General features: G+C 39.7%; 1 long non-coding RNA gene across 1 annotated transcript; it reads left to right on the top strand.

The window, feature by feature from the left end:
- Positions 1 to 1,378: 1,378 nt before the first annotated feature.
- Positions 1,379 to 25,584, top strand: LOC114282141 (uncharacterized). The gene is made up of 3 exons (XR_014335699.1): positions 1,379 to 1,510; positions 23,694 to 24,444; positions 24,519 to 25,584. It is a non-coding gene; the product is annotated as an uncharacterized LOC114282141 (long non-coding RNA).
- The last annotated feature ends 182 nt before the right edge of the window (positions 25,585 to 25,766 follow it).

The following is a 25,766-nucleotide window of genomic DNA, read 5'->3' as shown; positions in this document are numbered from 1 at the left end:
TAACACCACAATTGTTTTCTCTATCTCAAACAATAAATTAAGCGGGGAAATCCCTCCATTGATTTGCGGTCTGAGTTCACTTCAAGTTCTTGATCTGTCTAATAACAGTTTGAGTGGCTTGATTCCACAATGTTTGGGAAACTTGAGCAACAGTCTCTCGGTGCTGAATTTAGGGATCAATAGCTTTTTTGGCACCTTTATTGCAACATTTACCAAAGGCAATTCGCTAAGGAATCTTAACTTGAATGGCAACCAAATTGAAGGACAAGTTCCGCGATCTTTGCTCAATTGTGAATACTTGGAAGTTCTAGATCTTGGAAGAAACAAGATAAACGATACATTCCCTTACTGGTTGGAAACTCTTACAGAATTGCAGGTTCTTGTCTTGAGATTTAATAGGTTTCATGGTCACATAGGCACCTCCAAGACCAAAGGCAAACATCATTTTCCTAAGTTGAGAATTATTGACATATCTTGCAATGAGTTCATTGGCCTTTTGCCAACAAATTATATCAAACAATTTGGAGCTATGATCAATGTTGATGAAAATGAAATGAAATTGAAATATATGGGTGACAGCTATTATCAAGATTCTGTAGTGGTGATGATTAAAGGATATGAGATTGAATTATCAAGAATTTTAACAGTCTTATCAATCATTGATTTTTCAAGAAATAAATTCCAAGGAGAGATTCCGAAATCCATTGGGAGGCTTAATTCACTTCGGGGTCTTAACTTATCCCATAACAACCTCGAAGGCTGTATTCCAACTTCACTTGGAAATTTGAAAAACCTTGAATCATTGGATCTTTCCTCAAACAAGTTTGTTTGGGAGATTCCTCAGCAATTGAAAAGTTTGACGTTTCTTGAGGTACTAAACCTTTCGGACAATCAACTAGGAGGACCAATTCTTCAAGGGAGCCAGTTTAATACATTTGGAAGTGATTTATATGGTGGGAACTTGGCCTTATGTGGATTGCCTTTATCAAAGAAATGTAAGGAACTACTGCCACTGCCACCTCCACTAACACTCCAACAAGATGAGAATTCAGACAAGTCAAGCGGATTTAACTGGCAAGTTGTAGTTTTGGGGTATGGATGCGGATTTTTATTTGGAATGATTATGGGATATCTTATGTTTGTAACTCGAAGACCATAATGGCTTATGAAAATTGTTGAAGGAAAACATCATAAGAAGGTGAAAAGGTCTAAGAAGGTTGCCCACTGATGCAGTGAAAGAAGAAATCAATAATGACAAATGGCATTATTCGGTAATTGGAATTTATCTTTGCAGCATTACTTTGTTGAATTATCTTTTATGGTTTCTACGTAGATGCTATATTTGAGTTATTGATGTTCTTATTTCAAAACTAGGTTTGTTCCATTAAGTAGCACATTAAAGCAATGGTATCCACTTGAAGGGGTGTTTCACCTAGCTACTGCATTTGAGTGGGTGAGCATCTGGATAATAGCTATACAGGACCACTTCAAAAGCTTTACCCTTGCTGCGGTATTGAATTCTAAAGCTTTGTTAAGTCGTTTAGTTTTCTTGAAGCACTGAGTTAAATAAGAGTTTCATGTCATGGTTTTTTGTTGTTTTCTATCTCACATCATGTGGCAAGCTTTAGAGATTTGTATTTTTGTATGTAATTTTTTTTTAAAATTGGATTTCTGTCACAGAAGACTAGGCCATGCCTAGGTTTTAACTTTGAAATGCAATTTTACAATGATAGAATTGTTGTCTACTAGATAGAGAATTCATATTGAAAATAATATTATATGTTACTCTTTGAGCAGTTTTTTACCCGTTGCTATTGTAGTCCAGGTGAGCTTCCAACATCATCTCTTCCACATCTTTTTATCAATAAACAAAATTGTTGATAATTTGATTTTGTTCTTCTTCTTCAATGGCGATGGGGGAATAAATTGGAGATATTGACTAGCACTTGTTTCCATATCGATGTGGGAATTTTGTGATTAATTATGGTAAGAAAATGCTGATTTGAAGAGCACTGATTGAAAAGGTCACAGGCAAGAAAACTATTGGGGTTGTCAACCTTGATTAGTACTGTACATTTCTGTTTGCATTCATTTTTGTAAAATTTCCTACCAACAGGTGAATCAATTGAATGATGACACATGGCAATAAAGTCAAAGTAAAAGTCTTTCATTTGATCAAATGAAAGAATTGTTTAAGTCCATGAATTGTTGAAAATAGTCATAAAGTAGTTATCAAACAATTGTTGGCTTAGTGGGCTGATTTGTGTGAAGTCAAGATTGTGAATTGGAGCTCTATTTTATGTCGATATAGTGCTCTGAATTTTGGGGGATATGCGAGAGATTTGAAGAATTGATAAAGTTTGAAGGCTTGGAAATGAGATAACAGTTACCGCAGTAGTTGGGGGGGATAAAATGAATTTCAGAATTTTAAGTTGTTTAGTTTTCTTAAAGCACTGAGTTAAATAAGAGTTTCATGTCATGACTCTTGTTTTCTTTCTCGCATCGTTTAGAAACCTTTTAGAGGTTTTCACTTTTGTATGTAGTTGCTTTTAAATTGGATTTCAGTCTTAGAAGACTGGGCGTTGCCAAGTTTTTAACTTTGAAATGCAATCTTACAAGTTACAACTCAAACCATTCCCCTTGTTACATTCTTAATCATTTTGTTGAGTAATAGAAATGCTGGCTACTAGATAGAGAATTCGCATTGAAAATAATGTTATATGTTAATCTTTGAGCATTGCTTTTACTCGTTGCTATTGTAGTCTATTCTATTTTTTTTGCATCTTCAATGGCGATTGGGGGATCAAACTAGAGATATTTACTAGCACTTGTTCTATAGACTTGGGAATTTTGTGATTAATTGTAGTATGAAAATGGTGATATGGAGAGTATTGATTGAAAAGGTCGCTCATATTTATTTTTTTGTGAAATTTTACTGGTGCAAGTGTTGCCATGAATAGGAACATATTAGATATTTTAAAAATTCAAGTTGTTGAGTTGATGCCAGGTTGTTTGATAAGTAAAAATATTGGCTTAGCAAATTCATGTTTGAGTTTGGTATGTGTATCATTAAAAATATTAGTTACTCCATGAAGGAGATAAAAGGATTTGTGTAGTTTTATTGGCTGGTCACAAGCTCACACATCCAATGAAGATATTGTTAAAATTCCACCTACTCCACCTACTCCACCTACTACCACCTACTACACACCTACCTACTCTACTCTTCTATATATAGGAACCATTGTAAACATATTCAATATAATCAATAATACAATTCTCTACTTCTTTTTATACATTGAATTTTACATGGTATCAGAGCAAGGTTAAGAACCTCATAATTTCGCTTCACCGGCGGGCGGCAGCCTTGCCTTGGCTGCCTGCTGGACCTCAACCCCTTTTCGGAGCGAGATCAAATTGCCTGTCACTATTTGGTTGATTCCTTCCACGGCAGCAATTGTTGAAAATGCCCAGCAACAACAATCTCTTCTCCGCCGATGCCCTAACTCTTCAGACCACAGTCTCTTCTTCTTCATCATCTTCGTCGCCGCCGAATGGAACCATCGTGGTTTCGAGTAGCAGAGTAGTGGTTGGGAGGCACGGGATCTTGATTCGGCCATGGCCGCATCCAAATCCAGTGGAGGTCATGAAAGCTCATCGGATAATCGAGAGGGTTCAGAGAGAACAGAGGCTTCAGTACGGAATCAAAGACCCTAGAACTGTGATTGCTATCACTCCCACCTATGTTCGAACTTTCCAGACTCTTCATCTTACTGGATTGATGCATTCTTTGATGAATTTCACCTTTTGGATCTCATCAAAAAAAGCTCCATACTATGTATATTACTATCATCTGCAAACATCACAATCCCATCTAGTTTCTCTTCTCTCACAACTCTCAAAACTCGAAGTCGCCTTCAACTCTCTCTCCATCCGCGGCCCCTCTCACTCCCTCGGTGATACCACCAACGGTTGCAATTCCACTGGACCTCATTTTAATCCATGAACTGATCTGAGGCAATCAAGACACCCAATCTCTCTCTCTCTTCCTGTTGGCAGAATTGAATACCCACTCTCTCTCTCCTATCATACACAGATAAACACATTGTTTTTATTATCACTTCCTCTCACTCTCTCATAAAATAATACTCCACCTCTCATGGATCCGACAGACCCCAGACTCATTATTATGCTCTCTACTCTCACCTTCTCTCTCTCTCCACTTTATCACATGGGTTTATTCCTCTCTCTCCTCCGTTTGATTTCAAAATCAATTATTTTTATTTATTTATTTTTTTCAAATCACTTTTAATCTTTTTTAAATACCCACTTTTATTTTATTATATAATCAACATATCCATCATTCTTTTTCCCACTAAAATATATTATACTAGCCTTCATTGATTCCACTGGATTCCAACACTTCATTTTATATATTATTATTATTATTATTATTTTCAAAAAAAAACACACAAGACTACATTCATTCCAGTTGATTTTTCTGCATTACCACACCTACTATTCGAGTTTGCACAACACACTTGCTTTATTCATATCAGGGATTCACCCCGCTCACCATTCTCCAAAAAAAAAAAAAAAAAAAAAAAATCAAACAAACAAACAACCAAACCACAACAAAACAACCACACCCACAGTGGGATTTTCCCTTCTCTACTCTGCCGCCTGTCTCTTCTTCTTGCCTCCGTCCTGGACGGCCCTTGCCGGTGCTGCCTTCGTGTTTCCCACGCCGTCGAGCATGTTCACTCCCCCCTGCTCCTCCACTGCAGCATATGGCGAACCTCCAAATCGGAACATCACGGTGGCCTTCCGCTTCAGATCCTTGTTTTCCGCCTTTAGTACACATATTTCTGCTCGCACATCCTTATACATGCCCTGGAGCAGAGCCAGTTGGGCGTTTAACTGCTGCACCTCATTTGTCCTACTCTGAAGCCGGTGCGACAAGTTTGTGACTGCCGTCATCGTCTCCACACATGACTTCAATGTATACTAATTGGCCTCAATATCTGATTGTGCTGCCATTCTTTGCCCCACAGACCGCATAGGAAAGGTCAACGGAGCAAACTCAGGGGCGCTTGGTTGAGGTTCAAGGGCAACTGCACCCGTTATCTCTCTTGTGGACTCGTTGAGGTCGGGAAAAAGAGTAAGCAGACCACGGGAAGAAGAGGCCATTTTCTGGGCAACAGAGTGTTACAGAGTATCTCTCTTAGAAAACGAAGAGTTTTTCAGAGTTTTTTTAGCAGGTTTTTGTCTCAGCCTCTGCCTCAGCCTCAGCCTCCGTCTTGGTTAAATAGCCAAGGCAGACACGCGTATCGTGCGTCGCTCGGCACTAGACGACAACATGGGCGCGCAAGCCAAGGTAGTCACGCGCTTCGCCATAATGTCCGACACACCTTTTTATGGATGGCACGCCTTTTGACAGATTGGGCACACCTTTGAGGGTGCGACTTTTTAGGGGTCCGACAAGACTCTGTAAACTGTCCCGACATTGATTCCGGTTAGCTTTTATAGCGGTCCGGCATGACCCCATAAAACTGCCCCGACATTGATTCCGGTTAGCTTTTCCAACGGTCCGGCATGACCCCATAAACTGTCCCGACATTGATTCCGGTTAGCTTTTCCAGCGGTCCGGCATGACCCCATAAAACTGTCCCGCCATTGATTCCGGTTAGCTTTTACATCGGTCCGGTGTGACCTCGTGAACTGTCCAGCATTATCTGCTCCAACGGTGTGACACGACCATTCCGTGTCTTCCACAACGATTTGACACAACCATACAGTGTCTCCTATCTTATTTTATTTTATTGTCCTTTTCTTTTTCTGTTTGTTACTCTCTCCAAACTCATGTTGGTTTTTGTTTATCCTCCTTGAGTATGAGGGGGGCTGTTAAAATTCCACCTACTCCACCTACTACCACTACCACCTACTACCACCTACTCCACCTACTACACACCTACCTACTCTACTCTTCTATATATAGGAACCATTGTAAACATATTCAATATAATCAATAATACAATTCTCTACTTCTTTTTATACATTGAATTTTACAGATATTAATCTCCACATTTAAGAGTATTTTTGGTATCCTGTAACCCAAAACCCTGGTGGCAATAATTAGGGAGCTTGGGTAGCAGGTCGTGTGGTTTAGGGACCAGTGAAGAAGTAAATGTCACACATGAGACCATAGGATTTACATGCCTAAGGTTATATAGTTATCTTTTATGATTTGGCTTTGAAAAGGTGAAAGAAAGGTTCTAGACTTTGAAGCGTTTGAAAGAGCTAGAACAGACTTTGATTTAAAGGGGTGATAGGCTGTTAAAATTTATAACTGTTGCAAGAATTTTTTAAACAAAATTTTGGGATCCCAATTTGTGTTCTGGTGGATGATGACTGGAATGACACGAATTAATGCCTTCTGTGACTTGTGGGGGTCCGATATTGGTTAGCATTTGGATTTTGTCACGTTTTTCATGTGGCTTTGTTCTAGGAATCTTCATTAAATACTTTATGACAAAAAATAATTTTTTGAAGTTGAAGTGGTGGAAATGAGCATAGGTTGGGTTGTCTCCACTATGTTTTTTAAATACTAAATAATTAGTTGGTGTTACTTTAATGCTATCAATATTTAAATGTTGGTCTAGCTTGTTTGAAAGGTGGTTGATAAAATAATTGTCATCCTTGAAGGCTGGATGATAAAAAAAAAAATTCTGCTCAAATTTGCTGTTAATTGGAGCATAGCCCAAGTTCAATTTATTGAGCTCAAGGCTGCCTTGGACACACAAAATTACGTTAGAGGTCGGGCTTGGGGGCCTCAGGCAACTCTCAAAACAACTTGGATAACTCTTCAATCTTACTGCACCCGCTCACGTTGCACCTCTAGTTACAAATTACAAGCTACCTTAATTTAAACCAAATCCTAACTGAATTGCTAAAAGTTCATTCAAAAAAATTGGCCATACAAATCAATCAATTTTCATTGCAAACGTAACAAGATTTTATTTCCCAGTGTTGAATTTTCTTGTTTCCTAAATCTGTGTTTGGATCATGGATTTGGGTCAGGATTTGAAAATAAAAAAGGGAAAAGCGAGTGAAATGCAAATAAAATATAAGTTACATTTTTTTCTTCATTTCTTTTTCCAAGACTGCAAATGTGCTATGACTATGTAATAACATGTTAATGCCTCGTCACATGACTGCCTTTTGTCTTTGTTGTTTCAGTAAATATATGCTTTGACAGTCATGCAGTCTCTGTTAGAGTAGTAAATTACAAGCTTTTGAATGGAAATTGTCATCTAATGTAAATGGAAATGAGTTGTCAATTGAAGATAGTTTCAAGCTTCACTAATCTATTAGTGTTCTGAAGAAACATTAGTTGTGTTATAGAAAAAAAGAGGATTCTTGACATTTTTTTCTCTCCAGCTGAGAAACCATTCCATCTTTAGTTCCTTTCTCAAAAAAGGATTCAATTTGTACACGCAAGAAATAGGCTGATTCAGCCCATTTTGTTCAATTTCTCATGGAGTAAAATTCTTATTAGTAGGAATCAAGGGAATGGCCGCTTGCCCTCAAATTTCCATTTAAAGGTGGATGTCGATGTCAATCCTCAAGTGCAAGTAACTTGGCGTTTCCGCGGAAATGTCATTGAGAGTTAAAAAAATTATAAATGAATGGTGATACCACGTGTTGATGATAAAGTGGTATAATTGTTACATTGATTTTTTCCTCCTCTTGTTTGTGATTGTCATAATTGGAAAATGTGTGACAAGAAAGAAGATATAGCACATTAACAGACTTCATCCAATATGCAGAGATAAGGTTGTTTTATGATTGTTCACTCAAAATTAAGATTGTGGAGGAATTCTTTGATTGTTCAGCTTACAAATTAGCTTTTCTCTGAATGGGAGGACATGGTTGATAATAGGAGGAGAAAGTATGCTGAATAATTTAATTTTCTGAATTGCTAAAGTTCTTGCAATTGAGTTTGCTCACTGGGCTGCATTCCAAGCTGTGTTGTTTTCTCTTTCTCTGCTCTGTTCTGTTTCCTTCTTTCTGTGTTTGGATGACCAGAAAAGAAAATTTGGTACGACATTGTGTCGATGTACATGCCTCAAGATAAAATTTGATCCTATAATTACTGAAATGATAAAGAAAATAGGCCAGAAATGCAGGAGAAACAAAGCAAACCGTAACTTTTAGATGATGGAAGTAGCCAGTTCTTCACAATTTCAGTATCTTTGCTTCTACTATCTTTCCTGATACAACACAAACCTATCTTATTTCACATTTCTCGTCCATTTTCTTTTTCCTTCACAAATCATTCTCCAAATCCATGACCCAAACACAAACACAGTCTTACAAACTTCAAATGATTCAGCTAAGGAAATATTTTATGAGCATTATAAAATATAGTTACTAGTTGATTGTAAACAACATATAGTAGAAATTGAATTATTGTGAGAATCTAGTGGCAAGTGTTTGTTTTCCCTACACAACAGGTTGTGTGTTTTAAGTCTTGAACATAAGATTTTTTCTTTTTTATTTTATTTTTGTAATCACTTTCACACTCTGCACAGTTTTCACATGGCCACTCAAATTTGACTTGAATTTATTTAATAATGTAATTCTATGAATGTATGACTCAATGGGACAAATTAGTGACTATGGCCCATACCATTTACAACTTTTCATATTTGGCAAAGTAGTAAAAGCCACGCCAAGTGTGTTGACTGTGTTTCTTATAGTAATTTAAATGGGATAAATTGTGGGCAATCTTTCTTGGTGTACACTCGGACTTAATGGTTGGTGGGTGATTGCTTTTGAATTTACTTTGTAGAAATGGATTCAATGTATTCTTCTCTAGTTGAGCAGAAAATATATTTTGTAAAATAATTTTCATATATTTTTGAAACAAAAATCAACGAAAAACAAATTTATTGAAAATATAAAAAAACCTTTTTTTATTAAAAATATTTTTTGTCAAATCAAACATAGGGTTACTTGTGAAATATTCGTTGGCTAACAATTATGTGGGTTTACGATAATACACCGTTTTCTTATGTCATATGTGTCTGACTTCGATTTTTCAGTCGGCATAGGCAAAAATCATCAACCTAAGGTTGTCATGGTGTTCTAAAATATGGCCCCTGCTACATAGAAAATTTTCCTTTGGAAATTCAAAGTTTAGCCCCCAAGCAGAGATTAAAAAAAGCAAAGAAATTTGGGGGTCCCTATTACAACTTTTTGAGTTAGTCATACAAGTCATAAATGGCAACTACAATGACTTCGTGAAAAACAAAAACTATACTATAAAGTACATGTCTTCTAACAAGCTCATAACACCCTCTTCAACCTCAGTTTCCTTCAATATGAAGCTTCAATTCCCACCCATTCCTCTCCTCTTAGCCCCCTCCTATTCATCTTCGTTCTAGTCATGAACATGAAGAGATTCAAACCCAAAAACTCTTATTCCCAAACTACCCCAGGTCCAAGAAAACTACCTCTCATAGGAAACATTCACCAACTTCTTGGCTCATCACTAGCCCATCACTCATTGAAAAAATTGGCCACAAAATTTGGACCCTTAATGCACCTCCAACTTGGCGAAATGTCCACCATCGTCATCTCCTCGCCAGAAATCGTCAGAGAGGTCATGAAAACAAAGGTGGGAACAGACAAATCCTTTAACAATTGTTGCAACCAGCATAACTCTGCTGCAGTGTGAGCTAAGGACAGATATTCGGCCTCAGTTGAAGATTTGGACATAGTGCTTTGTTTCTTAGCAGACCATGAAACCAAATTCGAGCCAAGAAAAACATAAAACCCAGAAGTGGACCTCCTATCAAAAGTGTCCCCAGCCCAGTTGGAATCAGAAAATGCTTGCAGTTGAAGGGGACCAGCTGTAAAACTAAGACCATGGGAGATGGTCCTTTTTACATAATGAAGTAGGCGTTTAACACTTGAAAATGACCATTGGTAGGAGAACTCATTAACTAACAAGCTTGATTTACTGCGAGAGCCAAGTCAGGCCTATTAATTGTAAGATATTGCAAGCCACCAACTATGCTGCGATAAAGAGAAGGATTGGCAAAGAGCAAGGAGTCAATGGCAGATAAAGAGGGCTTGACAACCAATGGAGTAGAGCATGGTTTACAGTCAAGCATGCCAGCTTTGGAGAGTAAGTCAGTGGCATACTTTTGCTGAGATAAAAAGTAACCATGAGCCTAAGCTTGAACTGAGATACCAAGGAAATATGAAATTTCGCCAAGTTCTTTCATAGAGAAAACCTTGTGCATTTGAAGAAGAAGCTGACCAATAAGACTTGAATTACTACCAGCCAAAAGGATATCACCCATATAAATGAGGATGATAGTAATATAGGAGGTAGTCTTCTGAACAAAAAGAGAGGAGTCTGAATGACTATTAATGAATCCTTAAGATAGAAGAAAAGCTGAAAAAGTGGAATACCAGGCCCTTAGCGCCTGTTTAAGATCATACAAGGCCTTCTTCAATTTACAAACATGAGTAGGATGGGAGGAATGAACAAACCCAGGTGGTTGTAACATAAACACTTCCTCCTCAAGCCTACCACGAAGAAAAGCATTGGAAATGTCCACTTGCTTCAAAGTCCACTGAAAATGAAGAACCACGGAGAGTAAAATTCTGATGGTTGGTTGCTTAGCCACAGGGCTAATAGTTTCTTGAAAATCAATACTATAGCAATCCCGGGTTTACCCTTGTTGTATAGTGATCCGGACATGTGTCCGTGGATGTTGGTGGTTGTTTATTATCTTGTTTACATCCTTTCTTACTTTGTATTTGAGTTATAGGATGTGTTGAGCGGGTTTGTTACAGGTTGGTTGAGTTTAGAAACCAAAACTAGTTGCCCAGATTTTTGGCCTGTACGCTCGAGCGGAGGTGTTGGAGCTCGAGCGTAGATTACATCCATCCAGTATCTTGTTGTGCAGTGTTGTGAGCTCGAGCGTAGGGTTGGGAGCTCGAGCGGAGGTCTGGTTCTGCAAAAGTGCTGAGCGAGTGCATTCTGCGCTCGAGCGGGAGGTTAGCCGCTCGAGCGGAAGTCTGTGAGTGGCCGCTCGAGCGGGGCGTTTTACGCTTGAGCGGAGACCTGGGTTAAAGTCCCGAATTTGTGCCTTTTCAAATCACTTTTTGCTTTCTCTTCTCTCTCTTACTTTTCCAAAAGGCCATTTTCAGAGCTTCTCACTCTAAATCGGCCCTTTTCTCTTAGTTTTGATCTAGTAAGGATCGTTTACTCACCTTTTGTCTTCACAAAAGTTGTGTTGATCGTCGAGAGCTTCCTTTTGATCTGAAAATTTTGAGGTTTGGAGCATTTTGGTTTTAGTCTTCATCTCCTTTGGGGCTCCGAATTTGAGGTAGGGATAACCTACTCCTCTCTATGGGTTTTGTCTTTAAATTTTGGTATTTTGAGATGTTGGGCTTGGTTTGGTAAATTTGTGAAAGTTTGGGGCTTTTGTGTATTTTTACAAAAGTTGGGGTTTTATTCATAATAAACCTAGATGCATGTTTGGCATAGAAAAATAGAATGATTGTTGAATCATTGATGAAATGGGACCTAAGGGTTTAAATAGTAATTATGGAAAATGGCCTAATTACATTGTTTAATTAATTGGGATAATTAATTGGTGAGAAATGAGGAAATGAAATGTTGATTGAATATCCATTTGTGCATTTATTTTCTGTTTTAGAAATAACTGCTTTGGGCTATCGGTGGAGGATAGTCGAGATTGTTGTAGACAATGCATGATGATTAGGTAAACGGAAACTAATCAATGGAATGTGTCATGGAACTTGACGGTTGATAGAATACATTAATTATGTGTATTGTGTGATTGTATATAGAACCAATGTGTTTATATACGTTATGTGTAGAGGAGGAGATAGGGGATGTACTCCGCGGTTTAGGGGAAGATAGGGGATGTACCTCTAAATCGGATAGGTATTGGGAGGAGATAGGGGATGAACTCCGTAGACAGAGCTCATATGCTTGTCTAGAGAAGTGAAGATAGAGCTCATATGCTTATCTTTGTGAAGTGTGGATACAGCTTGTATGCTTATCTGTGGATATTGTTGATATACATATCTGTTGAGAATGTGGATATAGCTTTTATGCTTATCTGAATGTGAGATATTGTTTTTATACATATCTGTGGGAATGATGATAGAGCTAGCATGCTTACCTGTTGAAAAGGGAAAATGAAAAGTAATTGGGACTTGTAAGTCGTTGACATAAATATGTAATTTATGTGATTGTATCAGTGTTGACCAACTATCAATTGCTAATGTTTTAGTCATTGTCCATGGTTGGTTTAGTGTATTTCTACTGGGCTGTGGCTCACCCTATATGGGAATATCATTTTCAGGTACAGGAAGCATGCCACCTCCAAGGACATAGCTTGGAAGGCTAGAGGCGGACATAGTGTAGTTGTTTTACTTTTGATGTATTACATGTAATTTCAAGCCAAGGGCTTAATGTGTAAACGAGTTAGTACTCTTTCGTTGAAACCAAGTGTTAACTTGGAAAGCTGTAAGCCCGTAGGGCATTTTGTTTTGATGTTAACATGTAATGCTTATGTAATGAAACTCAATGAAATAAAGGAATGTGGTTAGTTTATATGTAAATGCTTGTCTTATCTGATGGGTTTAATGCTATTATTTTGAGGGCGTTACAACTTGGTATCAGAGCGTACCGGGTTCGAATACTTTGGGTACGTGGGAAGTGATTAGTATCACAATGGGTTTGTCTCGCTTGATAGAGACTTAAATGTGGTATCATATGTTATGTGCTTAAGTGATAACATGTTTATGTGACTATGTGTGTATGGGATTTAATTTCTGGGATATTGATTGGATCCTTGAGTTTCTGGGAGTCTTGTTGGAAAAGCACTGGATCAATGCTATTTCTAACCGGAACTCTAGTAACGCCTCGGGACTATCATTATCCGGAAATGAAATTCGTAAGTGTTTATGTGTTTATGTGCTTATGTGGAGTGAATTACAGTTGTCCATGCATTAGGACGTGAGTGTTTAGTTTCGGCACATTTATGAATGTGCTAACGTTCTGTGTTACCTTTATTAGGATGTCAGGACGAGGAAGAGGTGCTAGGCGTGGTAGACCTGCGAGGCAGGAAGCACCGTTACCGGGTGAGATTCCGGCAGTGCAGGAGGGAGTGGGCCAGGCCAATGTGGTCGAGCCAGTGGGTCAGCAGGCCATGGGTGCCTTGGCTAGAGAGATAGCAGGAGCATTGGGCATTCTTAGAGCTGGGAATCAGGCAGCTGAGGCAGGGCCTTCCTTCTTGAAGAGGGAGTTCTTCCGGTGTAATCCGGACGAGTTTATCGGGGATCCTAAAGAGCCGCTTAAGGCAGATGAATGGCTCGAACAGACAACGAAAACGTTTGAGATGCTTGGCATCGAGGATGGAGCACTGAAAGTGACCTTGGCATCCTTCCAACTGAAGGGAGATGCAGGTCAATGGTGGAAGTACGAGAAAGCTCGTGTTGGTGGTACTTGGGAGGCGTTTGTGAATGCTTTTCAGGAGAGGTTTTTATCAGCAGCAGCTAGGAAAAAGCTGAGGGATCAGTTTAGCCGGCTTAATCAGCAGGGCTTGTCAGTGGCCGAGTTTGAGGCTACTTTTACCAGTCTGTCCAGGTTTGCACCTGAACTGGTGGCGTCTGAGGAACGCCGTTGTTATGAGTTTGAGCGGAAGTTGAGGCGGGGCCTCAAGTTGAGAATTGGTGGGTCTTATATCCGAGAGTATAGACACCTAGTAGATGCTGCAGCTCATATGGAGCTTATGATGCAGGAGGAGGATGAGGGGCAGAGGGGCTCCAAGAGGAGCCAGGATAGCCAGGGGGATGGCAGGAGGCAGAGGGGTCCTAACCCTCAGCAGTCGCAGGGTGGTGTTGCTAGATCGACCTTCCCAGTCCCGAGTGCAGGCTCCGGGAGAGGTGGTCAGGGGGATTTCACCTGTTACAAGTGTGGCCAGTTGGGTCACAAGGTTTCTGTTTGCCCGCTGAAGGGTGGAGGTCAGAGAGCTGCTTCTTCTTCAGCTAGACCGCAGAGTCAGAGTTCGGGCAGGGGGCAGCCCTTGTCTTGTTATCAGTGTGGACAGCCTGGGCACCTGAAGAGGTTTTGCCCACAGTTGAGTGCCACTTCGGGAGCGTCTGGTTCTAGGCAGACGCAGGGTTTTCAGCCAGCTCAGTCTGTGCAGGCCTCGAGGGCCAATCCGGGAGCTTCGTCATCCCAGTCTGTGCAGCAGTCTTTTGCTCCGAGAGGTGAGCAGGTAGACCAGGGGCCTACGGGGCGCGTGTATGCTGTTACCGCGCAGGATTTAGTACCAGCTCCATCAGTAGTGAGAGGTACTTTTCTGTTTTGCAACTCAGTTGCTAATGTGTTGATAGACACGGGTGCATCTCATTCTTTTGTATCTGCTGCATTTGCATCTGTTTTGGAATTGGAGTTAGCACAGTTAGCATCTCCTATTTGTGTGGTATCGCCTTTGGGTGGTGAGTTGATTTTGAAACAGGGTGTTAGAGGATGTGATTTAGAGGTCGCCGACTATAGGCTTCCTTTTCCGTTTGTTGTCATGCCCATGAAGGGTTTTGATGTTATTTTGGGTATGGATTGGTTATCGTCATACCGGGCTGTTATTGATTGCTACCGCCAGAGGGTTACATTGTGTACCTTGAGCGGGGAGTGGTTCCATTTCTTGGGAGACCGGGTTGGTAGTGTTTTGCCACCGGGGTATGATTCGCGAGGGCGAAGTGAGCTTAGTAGTCTACTTGCTAGCTCTGAGAGTGGTGAGAGTGGTGAGACACAGATTGTGTTGCCAAGGGTGGTTTGTGAGTATTCGGATGTCTTTCCCGAAGATCTTGTTAGTTTGCCACCTCACCGAGAGATAGAGTTCTCTATTGATTTAGTGCCTGGTACGGCGCCGATTTCTATGGCACCTTACCGTTTTGCTCCAGCAGAGTTGGTTGAGTTGAAAGTTCAGCTCCAGGAATTGCTTAATAAGGGCTTTGTTCGCCCTAGTGTTTCGCCATAGGGAGCACCGGCCCTCTTTGTTAAAAAGAAAGATGGTGCCTTGAGATTGTGTATTGACTACCGGAAGTTGAATCGGGCTACGGTTAAGAATAAGTATCCTATGCCCCGTATAGATGATTTGTTTGACCAGTTGAAGGGTTCCTGTTGTTTCTCTAAGATAGACTTGAGATCGGGTTACCATCAGTTGAGGGTCAGGGAGGAAGATATTCCTAAGACGACATTCCGTACGCGGTATGGCCATTACGAGTTTCTGGTGATGCCATTCGGACTTACCAATGCACCGGCAGTCTTTATGGACTTGATGAACCGGATTTTCCGGGAGTTCTTAGACCGATTTGTGGTTGTTTTCGTGGACGATATCCTTATCTATTCGTCTTCTGAGGAGGAGCACGAGGCACACTTGAGAGTGGTGCTTGAGTTACTTAGAGCCCATAGGCTGTATGCCAAGTTTGGGAAGTGTGAGTTCTGGCTGAGGGAAGTCAAATTCTTAGGCCACGTGGTATCCGGGGAAGGGGTGTCTGTTGATACATCCAAGGTTGAGGCAGTGCAAGATTGGGCACAGCCTAAGAGTGTGTTTGAGATCCGCAGTTTTCTGGGATTAGCTGGGTATTACCGTCGGTTTGTGAAAGATTTCTCCAGGTTAGCGTTACCGTTGACTAGACTGACTCGGAAGGGAGTCAAGTTTGTGTGGAGTGAGACTTGTGAAAAGTCGTTCCAAGAGTTGAAAGTTAGATTGACCACCGCTCCGGTGTTGATTATTCCGGAGAGAGGGTTGGGTTATGCGGTTTATTGTGATGCTTCACGAGAGGGTTTGGGTTGTGTGTTGATGCAAGAGGGGAAAGTGGTAGCTTATGGCTCACGTCAGTTGAAAATACACGAGAAGAATTACCCCACACACGACCTAGAGTTAGCAGCAGTGATCTTTGCCTTGAAAATCTGGAGGCACTACCTTTATGGTGAGAAGTTCGAGGTATTTTCGGATCATAAGAGTTTGAAGTATCTGTTTACACAGAGAGACTTGAATCTGAGGCAGAGGAGATGGATGGAGTTCATCGAGGATTATGATTTTGAGTTGCATTATCATCCGGGAAAGGCCAATGTTGTGGCCGATGCCCTTAGTAGGAAAACCATTAGTGATGTAGCTTGTATAGCCATCCGGAATGGGTGATGTTGGGAGCACTTGGCGAGTTTGATTTGCTGCTGGGCGAATCTGTTGAGGCTGCGGCCTTGTTTTCTGTTGTTGCGCAGCCTACACTTGTGATTAGAGTGTTAGAGGCACAGAGAGGTGACCTTGAGGTAGAATCCCTCCGAGAGAAGATCTCCAGTGGGAAAGTTGAGAAGGGTTTGACGGTGTATCCCGACCTGAGTGTGAGATACCGAAACCGTTTGTTTGTACCGGAGTCTTGCCGAGAGGAAGTACTCCGAGAGTTTCACCATTCGCGCCTTGCGGTGCATTCGGGAGGTACGAAGATGTATCAGGATTTGAGCCGCCAGTTTTGGTGGCGGGGTATGAAAAGAGATGTGGCTGTTTTCGTATCGAAGTGCCTTACTTGCCAGCAAGTGAAGGCCGAGCATCAGAGCCAGCGGGTTTGTTGCAACCCTTGCCTATTGCCGAGTGGAAGTGGGAGCATGTCACTATGGACTTCGTTGTAGGTCTTCCGAGGACTCAGCGGGGTAGTGATGCTATTTGGGTGGTTGTAGACCGGTTGACTAAGTCGGCGCACTTTATTCCTATGCGCGTGAGAAATTCGGTAGATCATCTTGCCGATTTGTATATTCGGGACGTAGTGAGATTGCACGGGGTCCCAGTGACGATCGTCTCAGATAGAGATCCTCGTTTTACTGCTAGGTTGTGGCAGAGTTTGCAGAGTGCACTGGGCACTAAGTTGACCTTTAGTACGGCTTATCATCCTCAGACTGATGGGCAGTCCGAGCGTACTATCCAGATCCTCGAGGATATGCTTCGGGGTTGTGTCCTGGATTTCAGTGGGACGTGGGAGAGGCACTTGCCATTGGTAGAGTTTGCCTACAACAACAGTTTTCAGTCTAGCATCGGTATGGCACCGTTTGAGGCCTTATATGGCCGACCGTGTAGGTCTCCAGTTTGTTGGGCCGAGGTGGGTGATGCACCTTTGTTGGGTCCGGAGTTGGTTAGGGAGACGACGGAGAAAGTTGAGCTTATCCGTAGGAGGCTTGTTACAGCCCAGAGTCGACAAAAGAGTTATGCCGACCGTAGGAGGAGACCTTTGGCGTTTGAGGTAGGTGATCATGTCTTTCTGAAGATATCACCTAGGCGAGGCCTGATGAGGTTTGGGAAGAGTGGGAAGTTATCCCCTCGGTTTATTGGTCCTTTTGAGATCCTTGAGAGGATTGGTGAGGTTGCTTATCGGTTAGCCTTACCGCCGCAGTTGTCCGGAGTGCATGACGTGTTTCATGTGAGTATGCTTCGGAAGTATGAGCCAGATCCATCACATGTGTTGGATTGGACTGATTTAGAGGTAGATGAGGATGCCTCGTATGAGGAGAGACCGGTTCGGGTCTTGGATAGGCGGGATCAAGTCCTGCGTGGCAAGACCATTCCTTTGGTGAAAGTCTTGTGGAAACATCACGGAGTGGAGGAAGCCACTTGGGAACGTGAGTTAGGAGTCCGTGAGAAATATCCGGACTTGTTTGTTGATATGTAATCTTGTATTTACATTTTGAACTATTGTTGAACTTAAGAGCTTTTATATATGTCTTAAGTTGTGAAACATTGCAAATGTTTTGGTTATTGGAAGTATGTTTGGAACTTGCCTCATATGGAAGTTGAATGTGACACTATATGTGTTGAATATATTGTTGACATTGGAAAGTTAGTGCATAATGTTGGTGCATGTTAATAATACATATGTTGTTTACATATTGTGATATGTCTCTTGTTAAAGGGATGGGATGACCGGTAATGGGTCGAATTGTTGAATGTTAAAATGTAACATTGTTTAAAATTGAGGGAAAACTTGTTTTTGAAAACTTGTGTTTAATTTCGGGGACGAAATTCTTTAAGGGGGGGAGGTTATAGCAATCCCGGGTTTACCCTTGTTGTATAGTGATCCGGACATGTGTCCGTGGATGTTGGTGGTTGTTTATTATCTTGTTTACATCCTTTCTTACTTTGTATTTGAGTTATAGGATGTGTTGAGCGGGTTTGTTACAGGTTGGTTGAGTTTAGAAACCAAAACTAGTTGCCCAGATTTTTTGCCTGTACGCTCGAGCGGAGGTGTTGGAGCTCGAGCGTAGATTACATCCATCCAGTATCTTGTTGTGCAGTGTTGTGAGCTCGAGCGTAGGGTTGGGAGCTCGAGCGGAGGTCTGGTTCTGCAAAAGTGCTGAGCGAGTGCATTCTGCGCTCGAGCGGGAGGTTAGCCGCTCGAGCGGAAGTCTGTGAGTGGCCGCTCGAGCGGGGCGTTTTACGCTCGAGCGGAGACCTGGGTTAAAGTCCCGAATTTGTGCCTTTTCAAATCACTTTTTGCTTTCTCTTCTCTCTCTTACTTTTCCAAAAGGCCATTTTCAGAGCTTCTCACTCTAAATCGGCCCTTCTCTCTTAGTTTTGATCTAGTAAGGATCGTTTACTCACCTTTTGTCTTCACAAAAGTTGTGTTGATCGTCGAGAGCTTCCTTTTGATCTGAAAATTTTGAGGTTTGGAGCATTTTGGTTTTAGTCTTCATCTCCTTTGGGGCTCCGAATTTGAGGTAGGGATAACCTACTCCTCTCTATGGGTTTTGTCTTTAAATTTTGGTATTTTGAGATGTTGGGCTTGGTTTGGTAAATTTGTGAAAGTTTGGGGCTTTTGTGTATTTTTACAAAAGTTGGGATTTTATTCATAATAAACCTAGATGCATGTTTGGCATAGAAAAATAGAATGATTGTTGAATCATTGATGAAATGGGACCTAAGGGTTTAAATAGTAATTATGGAAAATGGCCTAATTACATTGTTTAATTAATTGGGATAATTAATTGGTGAGAAATGAGGAAATGAAATGTTGATTGAATATCCATTTGTGCATTTATTTTCTGTTTTAGAAATAACTGCTTTGGGCTATCGGTGGAGGATAGTCGAGATTGTTGTAGACAATGCATGATGATTAGGTAAACGGAAACTAATCAATGGAATGTGTCATGGAACTTGACGGTTGATAGAATACATTAATTATGTGTATTGTGTGATTGTATATAGAACCAATGTGTTTATATACGTTATGTGTAGAGGAGGAGATAGGGGATGTACTCCGCGGTTTAGGGGAAGATAGGGGATGTACCTCTAAATCGGATAGGTATTGGGAGGAGATAGGGGATGAACTCCGTAGACAGAGCTCATATGCTTGTCTAGAGAAGTGAAGATAGAGCTCATATGCTTATCTTTGTGAAGTGTGGATACAGCTTGTATGCTTATCTGTGGATATTGTTGATATACATATCTGTTGAGAATGTGGATATAGCTTTTATGCTTATCTGAATGTGAGATATTGTTTTTATACATATCTGTGGGAATGATGATAGAGCTAGCATGCTTACCTGTTGAAAAGGGAAAATGAAAAGTAATTGGGACTTGTAAGTCGTTGACATAAATATGTAATTTATGTGATTGTATCAGTGTTGACCAACTATCAATTGCTAATGTTTTAGTCATTGTCCATGGTTGGTTTAGTGTATTTCTACTGGGCTGTGGCTCACCCTATATGGGAATATCATTTTCAGGTACAGGAAGCATGCCACCTCCAAGGACATAGCTTGGAAGGCTAGAGGCGGACATAGTGTAGTTGTTTTACTTTTGATGTATTACATGTAATTTCAAGCCAAGGGCTTAATGTGTAAACGAGTTAGTACTCTTTCGTTGAAACCAAGTGTTAACTTGGAAAGCTGTAAGCCCGTAGGGCATTTTGTTTTGATGTTAACATGTAATGCTTATGTAATGAAACTCAATGAAATAAAGGAATGTGGTTAGTTTATATGTAAATGCTTGTCTTATCTGATGGGTTTAATGCTATTATTTTGAGGGCGTTACAAATACCCTCTTGTTGTAAATAATCCTTGGCCACTAACCGAGCCTTGTACCTAGCAAAACTTCCATCGGAATTCTTTGTGATGCGATATACCCATTTACAACCTATAGCAACTTTGTGAGAAGGAAGAGGAACCAGATCCCAGGTACACTGTTGTTGAAGGGCATTATATTCTTCTTGCATAGCTTGAAGGCAGACAGGAGAAGACACAGCTTGTTTGACAGTAGAAGGCTCAGTTGTAAGGAATAGAGAAGGCTCAAAAACAGAAGTAGCAAGACACAAAGATGTTTGAGTCTTGGACCTAGTAAGCATAGGATGACAATTGAAAACTAGAGAAGGGACAGAAGGAGGAGGAGGCAAATGAAGATTTATAGAGAGAATCAATAGGAATGGGAGAAGGGAATAGGGATGGAGAAGATACTGAATGAGGAAAAGCAGGAACTAATGAAGCAGAATGTGGAGAAACAGAAGGAATTGAATGTGAAGAAATTGAAGGAACTGAATGTGGAGAAACAGGTCCTGAAGGAGGAGAAGGTTGAGAAACAAGATGAGAAACAGGAGTAGGGCCCCAGAAAAAACCAGATAAAGAAGAAGGAGAAATAGGAGTATGAGGAAGAGAAGAGAAGGGGAAGCAAGATTCATTAAAAAGAACATGTCTGCAGATATGAATTTTACCTGTGAAGGGATCTAAACACCGATACCCTTTCATGAAAGGGTGATACCCCAACAACATATAAGAGGTAGACTTGGGGTTGAAGTTTATGAGAAGTGTAAGGCTTGAGCCAAGGAAAACATTAGCAGCCAAAACCCTTTAAAAGAAGAATAATCAAGAGGATGATGGAAAAGAGTCTCATAGGGCGAGACATTATGCAAAGTAGAGCTAGGCAATCGATTAATGAGAAAAACTAAAGCAGTGATAGCATCAAACCAAAAAGAAAGAGGCAAATTTGACTGATGAATAAGAACAATAGTTTTTTCAGAAATGTGTCAGTGCTTTCTCTCAGCCACACCATTTTGAGACCGAGTATAGAGGCAACTCTGCTGATGAATGATTCCATTAGATGCAATAAATGAATCAAGCTTCTTATTAACAAACTCAGAACCACCATCAGTGCGTAAAATTTTAAGAGGTGTGAAACTGATTTTCAGCATAAGATTTGAAGTCTAAAAACTTAGCAAAAACTTCATTCTTGTAATGTAAGGGGTAAACCCCAAAAAAACTATTAAAGTCATCCACAAACAAAACACAGTATATAAAGCTATTCGCAGAAGAGTTAAAGGGTCCCTAAATATCACTATGAACCAAAGAAAAGAGAGCATTCACAGAAGTATTAGAGAGCTTGAATGGCAGTCTATGAATTTTAGCAACAACACAATTTGTACAAGAAGCAATCTTATTACAAGTAGTAGAACAATCAATATGATCAGAAGAAAAATAAGGCAAACGCTTGATAATGTGTTGAAACTTTAAAGGGGATGGATGCCCCAATCGTTGATGCCAAGTGAGTGCACTAACAGAAGCAGGTGAGTGAGCATGATAGGCCTGTGGTAAAGCAACATGAGAAGGAGAGAACTGATATAAGCCATCCACATTAGATCCACTATGAAGAATTTTGTTCGTAAGCTTGTCCTGGATTTGAAAAGAGTTAGCATTAAAAATAATAACACAATTATGATCACGAGTGAGCTATTGAACAGACAAAAGATTGGACGCAATAGCAGATACATGTAACAAATTGTTCAAAGTAAAAGAACAGGTAGGAGCAGGCAAAAGACCTGTGCCAATATGATGAATGGGCAAAAAGGAACCATTACCAACAGTCACTTGATCCTGTCCTTCATAAGGCTGTGAGAGATGGAAATTTGAGAGATCATTCGTAAGATGATTTGTAGCAGCAGAGTCAATGTACCAGGGCACAGAGGAAGAACGAGGTGGCGAAGAATTGTAAGAAGATGAGGGAATTGTTGCTGCATAGGCTCTTGAGTTTGAGGGATTAGCTGGAACTGGAGATGAGGAAGACAGTGGTTGGAAAGATGGATCCATTCGATGCCAGCAATCAATAGCAGTGTGGCTTGGTTTGCCATAAATCTGACAACCAGTGGAATTGAACTGTGATCTGTTTCTGTTGTTATTTGATTAAAGAATATGGTTGTGCACATCAACATGCTAGATCGGTTTTTAGTTTTTTTTTTCTTCTAATTTTTATAAATTTATTTATTTGTTTATTTTTGTTTCTTCCTTTAATAATCACCAGGTATAAGAAATGAGAGAGGGAACTTGTCCATGCATATTCTTCTGAGGGTCTGGGAGAAATACTTGTGAGTTACTAACCTTAGTAACTTAGGTCTCCAAGTTTCTTCGTATAGAGGTGATTGAAACAGGTATTGTGAGGTAGTTATTTTGTGGCGCCTCAATTTTAAGTGAAGAATTTATTATTTGGGTCACTATGTTGTCTGAAGGTGCCAAATTATTTTTAAGATTTTTGAGTTCTTCCATCTGTCTTTATTTTCTTAATATGTTAATTGTACGGTTTTCAGAGGTTGCCTCTGTTTTCTTGTTTTGGCTGTAATTTTTAATAGATTGCTATAATTCTATGTAGAAAATCATAGCTAAATTGATTGTTTGGGAACAACGCTTTAAAATTTTCCTAATTTATTCAAGTTTCGCAAGAGTTGGATTCAGATTGGTTGATCGAATTAGAATTGATCAAGTTTCAGATAGCAAAAAATCGGCTATAATTTCTGAATATTTGATGAAATTGGCATTATGGGAAAGAATGGCTTTCTTATATTGTCTATTAGTTTGGTTGGAATTTCAGCAAAATTTTAAAAAGTCGGTTAATAATCGAAAGAATTTAAAGATTGTATAGTAGTTAATGGAAATCTATTTTTGTAGTGAGGTTTCAATAAGGTGTTGGGATTAGGAAGCTGGACTTATTTAGTAGGGCGATATTAGAAAAATGGCTATTGAGATTCACACTAAAGAGGCATAGTCTTTGGAGAAGATTGATTAAGGGGAGATATGGCAGCTTGCTTGGTGGGTAGAGGATTTATACTAGTAGAGGTCCATATGGGGGTGGGCCTTTGGAAGAGTATTCTCTCAATTTTTAATTTCTTTGCGTTAATTATTGGCATTTGGATTGATAACCAGAGCTTCTTGTGGAAATTATTTAGTTTTTCATTCCTTTACTCATCAATATTTAGACCCTTTACCAACCCAAAAAATATTTAGACCCTTTTTTTTTTTGTCTCAATTTTGTTCGTTCGTTGGTAGGCTTATCTAGGTCACGATCTTAACAATTGGATTGTTCAGTATATGAATTTTAGTATTGTTTTGATTGGTGGGTATGATTTAGATTTTGATAAATTTGTTTGAATTTTGCAAAATTTATATGTTTATTGACCTATTCTTTGGCAATTTTGTTGTGTTCAATTCGTTAAATTGCCACAAAAATGAAATTTTTGGGAATTCTTCTGAATTATTGTTCATTTGGTCAATTGGGTCAGTGTTGTTTTGGTGAATTTTAATTTGAATTTGTGATTTGGTTTTTCAGGGGAGGGGTTTGAAGTCAATTCCTTGGAAAATGGGGGTTATGTTGAGGCTGGTTTTGCCCATTTGTGGTATAGTCTGTTTCTTCTATCCTTCCCTCCGGGCAAGGTCGAGACAGGTTGTGAAGCGGTACAAAAATCTTCTCGCTGATATCTTCCCTCGGTCTCAGGTGAGTATTTGGCTTCCCTTGTATCGGTGTTACTCGATTGTTATGTCTCTTTGAAGTAATCTCAATAATTTTTGTTGCTTCAGAGGTCAGTTGGCATGACTTTTTGCAATTCTTGTGCTTCTGTATGTTGAGGATGACTACTTCAAAGTATTTTATCAAGTACATTGTTATTGAGTACTCAACAAAAAGAGAAAAAAAGGGAAAAAGTACTTAGTGTTTGACATTGATCTGGTTGATTTATATGCTCCGGGGATTCAAATGTGTTCTGAAAATGGTGGGAAAATTTAGAGAGATGTTGATTGGGATAATCTGCTTATGAGGGTAAAAAATGAAAAGGGCAACATATCATTACACGAGGCCTTGATGAACGGTCACCAAGTTGTAGCTTATTATTTGATCACGGTAGATCCAGAAGTGTTATATTATCTGAACAATGAAGTGAAATCAGCTCTGTTTCTAGCTGCTGAAATAGGGTTTTAGGAACTTGTCACGCATATTCTATGTGATACAGTTGGGATTGAAAATACAAATGAAAGACTAAAAGGGTAATCACCTATTCATGCTGCCATTTTAAAAAGAAACCGAGGTAATTCTGACACTTATTCTTGATTTCTCTTTGGTTTTTGCATTTTTGTTTCTCAATTTATTTTAAAATCCCAGGTGTTTTTGATGCCTTATTGAAATCAGAACCAAGGTTCATTCGATTCAGAGATGAAGGAGGAAGGACTCCACTTCACTTGATTGCATGATTGGGCTATCTTGAAGAGGTTCAGTACTTGTTAGGAAGACAGAGTTCAGGTGCTATTGCAAGGGACAACAATGGCTTACTTCCTATTCATTTAGCATCAATTAAAGGCCATGTTGATGTTGTCCCGGCGTTGCTTCAGTATTGGCCTGATTCGAGGGAACTGCTCAACTGTCATGGTCAAAATATTCTTCATGTTGCAGCCAAGAGCAGAGGACATAACATGGTTAGTTACATTCTCCAAACTCCTAAGGTCGAGAAGTTTTATAAACATGAGGGATAAGCATGGAAACACAACCTTGCATTTGGCCACCTTGGATTGGCATCCAAAGATTGTTAGTACCCTAACATGGGATGAAAGAGTGGACTTATAGTGAATAATGAGGGTATGTCTGCTCTTGATTCTGCTGAATACTACATGGAAAGAATGTCCTCATCTCGAAAGGTATGCACTCAGCTAATTAAATAACCCTACACTTTAGATACCTAATCAAACATAACAAAATGAGGGTATGTCTGCTCTTGATTCTTCATGTTATTTATCTATTTTTATTTGCATCAATTCCACGTACATTAATATGTCAAAAATAGGGTCCAAGCAAAGCTATATCTATTGTTTGGGTAAACTACTAATAGGTCCTAACAGTTGGACTTAATTCTTATCAAGTCCTATTAAAAATAAGTCTTGGTAAAATTGTCGTTCAAAATAATTTTTTTGTAATAATTTTTTATATACGTCGCTAAAAATTGACAATTAATAATTTTTTTTTGGTCATGATTTTTATAAATTGTCGCTAAAACTTACAATTGATGATTTTTTTTATAACAAATTTTTTTTCATAGGACCTATTAGACAATAAGTTCACTTATTAGGACCTACATGTAAGTTTCCCTTGTTATTATTCATGATTAATGTTTTGAAATGGTAACTATTGTGAATCTTGTGCCAGTCCATTTATACAATCTCGAAATGTTTCTTCACTTAGTGTGCTAAAGCTAAAGTTCTCCAAAGGTTGTCTGTGTGTGAACATTCCTTTTCATAGTACTACGAATTATTATTTAGCATTGACTGGAAGGAATTTTAATGGCCTGCTATTTCAATAACCATTAGGTGGTCATAGTTTAAATTTGTGAGACATTTTTATCTTGCGACGTTTAATTTT

This window comes from Camellia sinensis, chromosome 7 (assembly GCF_055761805.1).
Source record: "Camellia sinensis isolate YWXY chromosome 7, ASM5576180v1, whole genome shotgun sequence".
Taxonomy (NCBI): Eukaryota; Viridiplantae; Streptophyta; class Magnoliopsida; order Ericales; family Theaceae; genus Camellia; species Camellia sinensis.
The sequence above is the reverse complement of the archived record's forward strand: the minus strand, read 5'-3'. Positions and strand labels throughout refer to the sequence as shown.